Source organism: Sturnus vulgaris, chromosome 4, assembly GCF_052056855.1.
Source record: "Sturnus vulgaris isolate bStuVul1 chromosome 4, bStuVul1.hap1, whole genome shotgun sequence".
NCBI lineage: Eukaryota > Metazoa > Chordata > Aves > Passeriformes > Sturnidae > Sturnus > Sturnus vulgaris.
Window position 1 is genome coordinate 38,210,159 of NC_142246.1, and position 13,874 is coordinate 38,224,032.

Genomic DNA, 13,874 nt, shown 5'->3' on the forward strand with positions numbered 1-13,874 from the left:
CCTTATTATATAATTTTAAGGACAGCTTCATAATTTTTCTAGTGAACATAATTTTTCTGAAATGAACGTAGAGGAGTCTTAGACTCTCCATCCTTGGAGGCATTCAAAAGCCACCTGGACATGGTCCTGGGCAACCTGTTCAGATTGGGACAAGGTGATATCCAGAGGTCCCTTACAACCTCAGCCATTCTGTAATTCTGTGAAACTGAAATAAGAAAAACATTTTCTATTCACTCTTCATCATTGATCATAGATGGGTTTTACAGAATCACAGAATCACTGGGTTGGAAGAGACCTTCAAGACCATTGAGTCCAACCCCTACCCTAACCCCTCAACTAGACCATGGCACCAAGTGCCACATCCAATCTTTCTTTAAACACATCCAGGGCTGGTGACTCCACCACCTCCCCAGGCAGACCATTCCAGTACTTTATCACTCTTTCTGTAATAGACTTTTTCCTAATATCCAACCTATATTTCCCTTGGCACAGCTTGAGGCTGTGTGCTCTGGTTTTGCCAGTTGCTGCCTGGAGAAAGAGACCAACCCCACCTGGCTACAACCACCTTTCAGGGAGTTGTAAAGTGTGATAGTACATGTCAATCCTTCTTCCTCACCTGTTTCCTGTTAGAGTGGTGGAAAACAGTGTGCATTATTTAGGGCCCTCATTATTTAAGTAGCACTTACTGAAATGGAGCCAAGATCTTTTTGAGCCATCCATGTGTTGATATGATGCAGATCAGAGTAACCAACTGTTCAATAAGTAAAGCAGACACATGTTCCTATTTGATGAGAGTTTCTGCTGGCCCTTGGTAAATTCCAGAGAATAATTTTTTATTGCTTTTCTGGAGAGAAGGGAGTTTTGGTGGAGACAGGATACAGGGGGAAGATGAGCTTTATAGAAAGAAGTTTGAATTGATAGGTCAGAAGTTGGTATGAATACGCTCACAAGACTTCCCTCTCCCAAAAATAGGACTGTTCTGTATAACACATGCCATTTATTATTTTTAACTCAAGAATTCAAGCAGACTCTTGTCCTTGTCAAGGATTACTGAAGGCCAAGGATCACTACTGTTCAACAAAACTTTATTTTAATTCATGATTTTTACTCAATTTATACTTTTTGTTGATCTGGCTTTTTCTTTTTTTAGTAAAAAATAGTAATGAATTTTTACCATTTCCATATTTGTGGCAGTTACTGAAAGTTTTCCACGTCATTGTTGTTTTGTGTCTGTTCATTCTGTCTGCTAATGGCTTTAGCAATCAGTTTCTTTCTCCTGCTGCTTGATTTATTTCACTACCAATCTGACCTTAAAATAAATCTGGGATTAAAAGCATCATTAAGTTTCACCATTCAGGAACAGATAACCATAGTTTCATTGGACTACTGCAAAAGTAATTTGGATTTCACCCAGAAATATTGAAGGAAATGTCACTAGGAAGCCCAGTCACAGGAGAAAGGAATCTTCTCCCCATTTCTTTCACACAAGGACTGTCAATAACAGTTTTTTAGCCAGTACAAATGAGACCACTAGAGAAATCTTTGAATGTTTTTTTTTTTCTGCTGTCTCACTTTATTAGGTAGCTTAAATATTTATTGTATGTTAGCTCTCTGGAAAGAAAGGTTATTGTGACTAAGCAGTAAAGAGAATCAGGATTTGAGTAACTCCACACTTGTGATAGAAAAAGACATATTTGCTAGTGACAGCAGAGACTGGGGCTGGCAGCATGCTGTGAGATCTCTGATTTAGTGAGTAGTTACAATGTGATGTGGCAGCTTAAGGATAAGAGAAACTCTTTTTGTATTATTTCCATGGAAAAGGATGATTGATGGAATACCAGATTTTTTTTGGCCTATTCTCTACAAGGTCTTGTGATTCAGAAGCAAAACAGAGTCTACAGAATTTGAAAATAATTCCTCATTGTCTAGTAAATAGTATTTTTGTCTGAGAAAGAAGAGAAAAATGTCCTGAGTAAAAGTTAGTCTTGCCTTATTGTCTAAATATTGTAGGATGCATTTAATAAATTCCTTCTAATCTAAGTGATGCAGGTCGTGTTTCTTCCAAGGAACATCATGCAGGTCATGTTCCTTCAACTTAGATATTTTTTAGTGCTAATCTTGAATCCTTCCCCACAGTATCTTGATGAGTTAACATTGGACAGGCAAGAAAGCAAATTTCTAAATCCTTTTACTATCCTGAAAAAAAGGTCCTTAATGTGTCTTGGAAACTTTCACTTGCTTTGCAGTCAAAAAAAAAAAAAAGGTTAATGACAACATGCAGAGGAACATTTTATCACTGAAGACTTCACAGTCTCGCAAAGCTGATTTGTCTGTCAAATGTAAGAAAAAGAAAGAAGTCTAGCTAATCCCCATAGCACATAATAATTAGCAAGTTCTCACATTTTTACACCTGAATTGCTGTAAAAAAAATAAGGGGCCTAAAAATAAAATCACTCTTCCTCTCTTAATTTGGAAATGCCCTGTAATTACTGGCAAATGACTCTATGTGGTGTCTAGAATATATATGCAGAGAAGCAATGATTATCTATTACAGGCAGATTTATATTCATTCTTGCTGTGACAAGGTGGCTGTGCTGTAAAATCAAATTACAAATGGACATTAGCATGTGGGATACACATTTGTTGCCACATGCCACTTCGGGAGTCCAGGGGCAGCGTGTGTCCCTTCAGCTGTAGATCAGCGCTACAGTCGTTCTCAGCTGTCAACACCCAACAGAGTTCAGTGGGTTTTTTATCCCCCAGGCTGTTCTGCTGCAGGGAGATGAAGCTGAATGGGAAGTTTCATTCCACTCCTCTTTGGAGCCAATAGCAGGTTTAGAAAATATTTTTGTTCCACGTATCCAACTTCTGTCTGCTAGTGAAAATATTCTGTGGATTACAAGGGAACCAAAGTTCTGTACTATAAGGACTGCATCATGATGTGCAAGGACAGAAATGCAGGACAAGGGTGTAATGGCATTTTTGTTTGTCTAGTGAAAAATTTCGGATAGATTGGTGTAATTATAGTTAAATACCAATGTGAGTGGGAAGTCATTTGAATTCCCTAAACCAGATGGTCTAATTCATCTCTCATTTAAAGCACTTCGATATGAAAATTTTGAAAGGGTCTAATGCTCAATTTTACCATATTTAATTCTATAGAAAGGTGGGAGAGCAATGTATTGCCATGTAGGATATTACAGTCTGGGTGTGTGCAATGAAAACTTAGCCACAAAGAAATGCCAGCATCTTGTTGTTATGTAATAAGCTAGACATGCTTTCCTGCTTGTGCACTTCTAGCTCTAGATAAAAACCATTAGGAAATCAAATCTTAGCCACTCTCTTTATCAAATGTGTACATTTCTTTCTCATCTACCAGTCCTTCAGTTGCTGGGGAGCTGGACATTTCCCCTTAGCAGGTTGACTGGCCTTTCTTCCAATTGTTTGTAGTGAATGAAGTTTGAAGCCCAGAGAGACTAAGGGATTAAATCTGTTGTCTGAGGCTTGTTTTCCCCAAATGTGTATAATGTACAAATGTGTTTATCTGGAAAAAACACCATTGGGGAAAAGGATTATGTATTCTCTATAGTTGTGAGGATTTTGAAAGGTACTTAGGCCATCAGCAAAGAGATTTGTTGAAATGAGATTTCTGTGGTCATCTCTTTACACTGGTTCAACAGGAAACATTTAACAATGTTGTGGTTTAGGAATGGGATTCTCCCCTTTAGTACTCCCACCATGCCCCACTCCTCTCCTCCTCCAACTGGAGGAACAAAAGGCAAAGAGCATGGGTTGAGATAAGTACAATTTACTGGAAATAACAATGAGATAAGAAAGCAGGCAGTAACAGCAAAAAAACTAATAAAAAAGTGTGCGAAAGTGATAGGGGTTCATATGCAAGAATGTTCAATGCAGAGTCCATGACAATAAACAGTATCAGACCTCTTCCCCTGCCACATTTTCTTGACCAGAAGGAACCTCTTCTCCTTGGAAGAGAGTCGATTTCCCTGACTCTGGCATTAACATGAGGAGATATCCCTGTCCTACCCATGTTCCTTTCCAGCTACTGCAAAAGATTAACCCTGTCCTGGCTGGAAGCAGGGCAAGTAGGCACTAAACCTGCAATAAATAAATGATAATTTTTTACCCTGACCTACCCTGTTTCCAGTCAGATAAAGTGTATTATCTGAAAAAGATTGTTTATTCAGATACACATGCACTGAAGCAAAAAATCCTGGATGTTTTATGCATTCTTGTTCAGTTACTGAATATTTACATGAACCTCAACCCTCAGCTTCTTAGGTAGTTTTCAAAGTGGAGTCACTGTTCAGCTTTAAATTTTGTGCTATTTTGGCACCTTTATAAACATGGAGAGAGAATTTTACTGGTAATTTTTTTCAAAATTATTAACTGACCGTGATATTTTTGGGCTTACCATGTAATAATTTCTCAATTGGTCTCAATAAAAAGCTTCTAAACTCTTTTTCTAGTGGAAATACTCCACACTCAGATTTATTGTGGAATTCAAGAAAATTGCTGCTTTTTACTTAATTTTCTCCTGTGACATATTTGCTAGGTAACTACATTCATAACATTCCGCTGTCTCAGCATGACGGGCTTTGTACCTTTTTCTCTCCCTCTGAACTTCCTTAACTGCCAGTCTAGCATATTTCAGACTTAGATACTTATAACTCATTTTAAAGGCAAACTTATAATGATCTGCTGGGAGAAATAGTTCTCAGAAGAACTGTCAGAGCTAGTGGTCATAAGAATGTGTAGATCCCTTTAGTAGCAGGAAAGATGGCATCTATCTGAATGGAGCTGATGGGGATAAAAATGAATCTGTACTAGTATTCAAAAGCTGTTTCCCCTGAATCCATATTTTAAATCATTGATTTGTTACTTACAAGTATCACTTACTGTTGATGGTCCTGATCCTCAAGGGCTCTAACTCTGCCTTTTCCTGGTGCATATGTGAGTAGCACCTGGGAGGCCTAAAGGAAAACATGGAGGAATACACAGGTATATTAAACTAAACCCTAGTGTTTTGTGCTCTCTGCCATTCCAAGTTACTGTTTTGCTGACACAAATTCTGTAAAACTTTATTGTAGAGAAATGAAACACCAAAGTTACTGTCAGGCTGGCAGTAACATTGTGACCTATCACTGATGCCAGCTGAGGGGTGAATGATGAAAACGGAACCTCTAGAAACATTTTTCACCAGCTTATTAAGTACAGAAAAACATTGACAGTATCTATCTGTTTTGTCACTATCATATTACCTTAATATTTATTTTCTCATCTAGAAATATTAAAGGAAGGCAGAATAAACATAATCCATAACATAAAAGATGTGTGAGCCCTTCAAGCTCAGTCTTCATAGTGTCTTCATCCGTGACTGGTGATTATGTAACAAGGTGCTCTTCTCAACAAGCTCTTGCTAAGCAGCCTTGCTGAGCCTCCTTGTAACCATGCCATACCAGCAAGGATGGAGACAAACATACTCCTTCTCCAGCACTAATAGCAAAATCAGATAATGGTGACACTTGACACTCTTGTGCCAAGTCAGAACAGTCCTACCTATGCTGAGCCTGTACACAGCACAGTTTCATCTGCTATTTCTAGCTTGGTAGTGTTCTTATATGGTAAAGGCCTCTGGCTTTATATGGGAATTCAAAAAACAGGTTAATATGGAAGCCCATGTACCTCTTTCCATTTTTTGTTTGTTTTTGAGATAAGTATAGAACATCAGTGATTTTTCACATGTAGTTTTGAGTGTAGCCAAGAAATAAAACCTATACTAGGCTGAATGATTTTTTCTCTGAATTTGTAACTATGGCAGCCAGGCATTTCCTGACATTAACATACATATTTTTATGTGCCTTTACAAAAAAGAAGTTCTGCTTGTGTGCCTCAGGACAGTTGTTGCCTTTGGGCACAGGTCAGTAACTGAGGACAAACAGGATGTCCTTGTGGAGTACTTCAGGTCTGAACATAGATCTACTTCATCTACTACTTATGTTATTCTATTGTCTGACAGAGTGCCTTCAAGAAGCTTCTGAAGTGTCTGTGCACAGGAAGTTTTTTTTTTCTGTAAACATAGGTGAAATATTTATAACAGTTGCTGGACTGTGGTATTCATTCCCCATCTATCTTCCTGAAATGGGATCTCAGCTGAAGGAAAAACACAAAAGAAGGGTTTATATGAGAGAGTGTCTGAACAAGGAACATGTTTTTCCTTTGTTTACTTTTTTTTTAATATTTGGTAGCACAGACACATAAGCTGTAAAGAATTGACAGTTGTGACAGCAGAATAGGGTGTTTGTTGAAGTTATTGATGCTGAAGATACATTCTTCTTCTGAAGTTCAATAACACTTCTTAAATAGGATCAGTTTGAAAAATCCTTCACTGCAGAAAATGATTTATCTGTATGAAGGCTGAATTGAAACAGGTTAGAGTTTACATTTCACCCAGAATGAAAAATCTTATTATATATTTGGGCTCATGCAAGTAGAGATGTGCTCAAAACTGAGAATTAATAGGAATTTCTGAAAAACACTCTATTTTTTTGGCAAATCAAAGACTTGTTTTGTGGTCAGCAGCTGACATCTGTTTCTCTTTCCTGGTATATCATAAGTAGCTTTTCCTGCTTTCATCTAAAGATTAGAAGATAATGCTGTAGGGTCAAAGCTTATTCTAACTTAAACCACTGAAGTTAATGAGCAAAACTCTCCTCTGTCACATTAGCACACCTGCTGCCCTGAAGTGTGTTTCAGTGATGGAACTTACAAAACCACTGAATGTATTACTGTTTTGTTGGGGTTTTTTTCTCTCAACAGCATGGATACATCTTTAGAAAAATCAGTGAAAGTGACCCATGAGGTTATTCAGGGTGTAAATTCAGCAGATAGTCTCTTTCACTGAAGTTGCCATAATACTTTTGAACTAACTTTCAGACAACTCAGCTTCTCATCATACCCTTTTTTAAATAATGTAGCAGGCATGTAGAGTCCAAAGCAGTAACATATTCACATGGAAACAGATAAAGACACAGAGAAAGACATTTATATAAAAGATGCTAAATATTTTGTTTTCCTTGAACCCTGAGAGGGTAAGTATACATTTTAAACAGATTCACTGCTCTAAAACAATTGCAGTAATATCTATATGAATTAATAATAAATTGTTTGCAGAAGTTTAAGAAAACAGGTTTGTTAACTTTAGTCAACTAATAACATCTTATTTAAAGAAAGAAGTTTTGAATCAACATTTCAGAAGGATTATAGGTGGATTAGTCATTATAATTAATTTCTATGGAGGGAAATGTCAGGAATCATGTTGATTGATAATGGTATGAATCTCTTAATAAAGCATTTGTAAATTCTGATGAAATCAGAAATCAGTTGGTAGGGATTGTTGAAGTATATTTGATAGAGACTCAAAATGCTGAGCATCTATTATTTTACCTTTCATTAATTCTTTGCTACTGGGGACCATATCAACTATTTAGACATTTGGGGTTTTTTTCTCTTATTGTTGGGATTTTTTCCAAGAGAACTGAAATTCTGCAAATGGCACAAAGACTGGCAGAGTCATAAACACTGAAGAAGACAGGTGACAGTTCCCTTGTTAGTTAGACCCAAACTCCCTGAAATAATTTTCATACAGACAAAGGTTCAGCCATTTATCTTGGGAACAAATAAGGCTGTCATGTAGAGTGTGAGCTCTTCTGTTTTAGGCAGAAGTATTTCTGAAACGGACTTATGAAGAATAATTAGTGTACCACAGTTGCAGGAGTGACATTTTGGCCAAACATACATATGTTATAATATTTAATGGTTTTCCTACAAAGTATAAGCCACAATATTGCTGCCTTTGAAGTTATAGGTTGACAGGTGGCTCTTGGATTGGCTTTCTTGGAGATTGTTGTTGTTATTCCTAATTAAAGATGGAGAGGAGAAGAAGAAGGAAAAAGAAGAGGCCTCCAAACAATACCCTGTACATTTGTGTCTACCTCAGGGAGGTTCAGGTGCTCTGTCCTGACAGCTCTGAGGGACTATGATGGGATTCTGACTTTTTTTGGGTAGAAATCATTCCTATGCTTTCTTGCAGATTGTATTGTCACTTCTACTTAAACCAGTTCAATAGGGAACACTTTAACTCTTTCAATTTGATTTAGTAAAGAAAGGTGTGCTAAGCAGAGTGATGCAGATTCCCCAGGCAGATCCAAAGGAAAGCCGCTTTATTCCAAAAACCAGGCCTTTATCAGTTACATAGTTTTCAATCATAACAAACATAATTCAGCCAACCACCATCCACCACGATGTGAACACACATGATATAACTTGTGATGTAACTTGTTTTTCTACCTCTAATTCAGCTGAGTCACTTGCCCAAAGTCTTTTTCTGCTTAGAAGTAACAGGCCTGAGCCATGGGTCTTACAAGGCCTTCCTTTTGTAAGGTTTTACCTATATGCAGCACAAAGGTAGTCTTAAATGAATTTTGGATGCATAAATTAATCTAGTTTAAGCTCTGTTGGTATGGATTATTGTTTCATATCAGTAGGCATTTTTTACTGCATCTGAATAATAGAAGGTGGGGCTGCTACAGAACAGTGAGGCATCTTTGCTTACCTGCTCTTGGGTACAAAAGCATTCATATAAAAGAGAGAAGACAAGAAAGGAGGGAGGAAAACAAAATTTGTATGCTTAGAATCCTGCTTTATTACTCTTTTTAAAAGATCTGTCCAATATATGGCTTCTCTAAAATACTTTTATTCCCCTTATGGCTTTTAAAATAATATACCAGATACATTGGTTCTGGAAAGGGATAACTACTAACAGTGTTACCTCCTCTGTGCCAATATGAGTGAAGAAACTAAGTCAACACAACCTAAATCCAGAGAAATGAAATAAACTAAAACCTGCAGAGCACAGAATAATGAACATGTAGGGGGGAAAGGCAGTTAGCTCTGGAAAGCTGAAATGGATTCAGAAGCCAACTAGACTATTTTCCTTAGAAGCAGAGCACTGAAACAGTCTGGTTACACACAAATGAGTGAATGTCAACATAAACAAAAAAGGAAACCATTTTACCCAGGTGTTCTCACCCCAACCCCTAAAATTATTTGCAATCTGCAATGTAGCACGTGCTTTGAATAAGAAGTGATGGGGAGAGAAAGAAAAGAATAATTTGTTAACATCTTAAATTTGCATTGCAGTTTATAATATGCCTGCTGTCATATTTTACATGCAGAATCAATGGTCTCTGCAGGCTCAAGTTGCTGCACTTCCCTAGCAAAGGCAGCCTACCTTTCTTCAACTAGATGAGGCATGTAATTGGTGATGGGTTATATCGCCAGCCATGGAACTTCTTGTTTGCAGATAGACTCTGAATTTTATTTATATTGCTGGCTCAGTGCAGGATGGTGTCTGAATGTCAGATCAAGGAGTTTCCTATGTTAGTTTCACATTTTTAACCTTTTGTACGTAGGCATAAAAATAAAGGGGACTCGGGAGGGTTCACATCATCAGTATTTCACACTGAAAAGGAGGCAAGAAAAAGATGTAGTTTCAGTGTCTGAAATCTGAACAATCTAGTTAGAAATTTCATCATTCAAAGTAAATCCAGCTGTATGATAAATTCAACTCCTTTTACAAGGGTAAAAGGAGGTGAATGTCACTATGTCTGCTGCAACCCCTTGATATTTACAATATCATATTATACCTCCTTGAGAGCATTGCCAAGAGCAAACCTGCTAACGTGGGTGCCAGTTTCTTTCCAGTTTTGTCCTTCTCACCCTTCCTTAATAATCATGTAGCTTAGAATTCTCTTCTACTTACTCAGATTTGTCCTGTATCTACAGACCTGGAAATGAAGCAGTGTTCCTGCTACTCTTAAAGCTGACACAATCTTGTTTCTTTTGGCTAATCTAAGTGAGTCTTTTGCATCTTCAGACTAAAATTAAAACAATTATCAGTTATTTTTCAGTATTTGCATTTAGTATCTATGTCTCTATCATGGAATAAGTTTTCCTGTGAATGAATCTGTCAGGTTCTTTTAAGGTGAAATCCTGTCACTACCAAGTTGTCTGCTAATGTCAGTGTGTTAACTATGGAAAGAGAATACTTCAAGTTATTGAAAGAGAAAAGGAAGACGAAAGCATATGGTGTAGCTACTTTCTGTAGGGTAGGTTGAATTAGTTTTCTTTTATGATTAATTTTCTTAATATTTTGTTTTAATAATTCAAATAAGATGTCAAATATTGCAATGTGTTCATAATTGGCATCCAGGAAAATAAAGTGTTTTCTGTTTAGTAACTAAAATATTGGTGATTCAAGCATGATGAAAAACAGTCTAGAGGGCTATAGAATTTTCCTAACCCTAGATTACTTTATTTCCTTGAGGGTGCTTAAAGTTTTTTGAGGTAGCCTTTGAAATTTGCCTTTCTACTGGATTTCCACTGACCTTCAATGCCACACTGTACAACCATTTTATAAAGTGTTGGAAAGTAGCCTGAATGCTGAAGGAGAATGGAGGCAGAGATAAGAGGCTATGTAAGGTCATAAGAAGTTCATAATAAAATGAAAGAAAACCGTATCTATTCATCCTCAGCTTAAGGTTATCCTACTTTATTTTCCCTAGGAAAATACATTGTGTCAAAATTTCTGTGAAACTTGGGAAAGGTTCCCTGTGGTGTTTCTGACACCACATTTTCTGGCAAAGCAGTATAAGCTGCAGTAAATACTCTGTCACCTGATATCTATTTTCTGGTATTTCACTATCCATGTGTATTTCCTCCAACTTTCCTCCAGGCTATTAAAAATACAGTTTCCATTCCTTCCCCAAAATGGTGGAAGTGACAGTGATGCCCACTTGTCACTATACTTTCCATCTGAATGTTTCTCTATGCCTTTTCTTTTAAAAAAGGAAGCCCAGTTTATTTGTTAAATACTGTTTTTCCTGTGTTAAGTAATACAAGTTTTAGTAAAACAAATACCAAGGGATATTTACTAAAATGCCCTGAAGAATGCACCATTTATATTTTTGAAGTTTCCTATTGTGAAAGAGAGACTGGCCTAATCTCTAGAAGATTCTTTTATTTCTTTCATTTTCTTGATACTGTAGTAATTTGTCTTAAAGGAATTTTATTTAAAAAAAAAACAACTCCAAAAAACAAAAATCGAAAAACCAAAACCACACAAAAGGAAAAAAAAAGAAAAACCAAACCCACAACTCGGGTGTATTTTTGTGTGCATTTGTAAGATGAAATTCATATCTTATTGAAGAAAAAAGGTATTTTGTCTTGTCAGATAGAGAAAAGACTCGGGATCTTGAAAACCTAGTATGTCCTTAGGGGGTCTCGTAATGTACCAGAGCATTTTATCATGACTGAATGCATGTTAGGAGGATGATCTGTGTTAGTGCAGTAACATATTTTGAAGATACATTTTTGACTTGGTCAAGTCCTGAACTATGTAGTGCCTGAGGAGTTAGAAATAATCTTTCTTGCTGCTATCTGTTTTACCAGTGTGTGATCTATATCTCTGTGTGATTTATCTTTCCAGATATTTGTAGAAATCTCCCTGCTCTCTGTGTATGACAATTTTTCTCTCTATTCTAGTCTCGCTGCTTTTGACTGTTTAAACCTGGTAAGCAAGAGAGCTGACTTTTAGCCTTTTGGGTGGTTGACCTTTCTAGCAAAGAAATGAAGGGTTTAGAATAGATTTTATGTGTATACTTTCAAACTGTGTGAGATAGCAACAAAATAATGTGTGATAGATACAGTGTACTGTAAAGGGTAAGGTTACGTTTCAGTGTATACCAGCAACATTGATAATTGCATTATCCTCTGTAAATTTGTATTTCTGCTGACATTTTGCCATTTGAAATTTTATTCATTTCCCTATGGTGTTTTGCATTTGTTTTATAAATGACATGTGCACAAAGCTATGCCATGGTCTAGAAGAAAGGGAAAAAAATCTAATATTAAGCCCTAAAGGCATCTGTTCAGTAACCTGTATCTGAGAGTAAAGCAACCATGCTGCCATCTGTTATATTTTCTGTTTGATGGCTATTGCCCTCATTGTAGGTTATTGCAGGTCTCAAAGGGCTATGCTCACTTTGCCTTTGAGCCATTTTCTAGAGAATAAAAAATATTTTGCATTTTCTCCTGTCACCGCACAAGCTGTATTGAAAAGATTGCTTCAATTACTAGATCACTTATGTTGTTTTTAAGGAGAATTGATTTTGTTTTTATGTAGTATAGATGAAAGTGAACTCTCTAAGAGGTTATTAAAATGTGATGTTGTTGCCGTACATGACTTTGCATAATATTAAGGCATTATTTACTATTTATTTCAGATATTTAGTAGAAAAACCACAACTCTCTGAGCAACTCTTTGTCACCTGCACACAGCAAAAGGAAGGCATTATTTAGAGCTGGATGTTAAAAACCAAAAAAATAGCATGTATAGAAGTTGTTTGGTTTTTTTCAGTCTTGTTCCAGCCACTAATCTGTCATGATCCTTGTCAGAGTAAGTCAGATGTTTTATGAAGAAAAAAGCAACTCTCTTCTCTCGCTATTTTCTTGGCTCTGCTGAGTGTGAAAGGTGCAATACACTGCTGTGATCCTTTTCAGATAGTAATTTCATTTCTTTGCCCAGACTAACAAACAGATAAGTAGAAGCCCAAACACTTCACCTGCCAGTGCTTGCATTTAAACTGTAGCTTTTCTCTGAAGCAGAATTTTCCTCACTTTTCTGAGTGGGGAAAAAAAAATTAACCATGAGACTGTGAGGCTGAAACACTTATTTTTGAGGTAAGAAATAGTCTAGGATTTCAGAGGCCCTTTATGACCCCTAGTTCATGAAATGAGAAATGAATGGCAAAAATCTGTTCCTTATTTATTTTGTTTTTAAGATGGCAAAAGGACAGCCTCTCCAGCATGAGTTATTTGTTAAAGCTAGCCAATCTTTGCGGGGGGAAATATTCCTAGATTAAATAATAACATTTAAAGAACCTGAGGTAGGGGTATTTATAGTCATTTGTAAGAGTTCTCAACAAACATTATAATCTGAATGCTTTGGAAGGTGCCATTTTAAATTCAGGGTTTACAACTCCGTGCTTCAACTCACTACTTACAGCTCGGTGCTGTGGGGAGTAGGAGGGGTGAGGAACAGCAGAACTTTTCATCCAGACAGATCCCAAAGGCAATGTCCTGGGCCAGCCCCTCTGTTGTTGACCACTAAGCAAATTCCTACAGCAGTGCCCGTATTTGGAAGCAAAATATTATGATAGCCTTCAGAGCATCATTTAGCATATTTTTATGTACTACAGCATGTAGTGACAGGATAAGGGGGAATGGCTTAAAACTGAAAGGCAGTAGGTTTAGTAGGGTATTAGGAAGAAATGCTTTACTGTGAGGGTAGTGAGGCACTGGAACAGGTCACCAGTCTCTGGAAGTTGTTGAAGCCATGTTGGGACTGCAGCCTGGTCTGGTGGAAGGTGTCCCTGTCCACAGTGGGAGGGTTGGAACTAGATGGTCTTTAAGGTCCTTTCCAACCTAGACCATTCTATGATCCTATGATGTCATTTAACTATTGTAAACAAGATGACAGTCAGCATCTCATAGGGATTTGTTTGGCCAGGTAGCTTTAGGAATTAAACTAGCAAATATATTTTAAGTTGCAGTTTACCAACAGGTAGTATAGGACATCTCCCTGCATATTTAACCATGAGATTTCCTACCTGAAGAAATGAATTGTAAATATCTTAAAATATTTCCTGTTTCTTTAGTATGTTTGTGTGAAAACAATTGCAGCATTACTGGCATTTCTTTAACCAAGATATGCAGTGTCTGTGAGGTGAGCA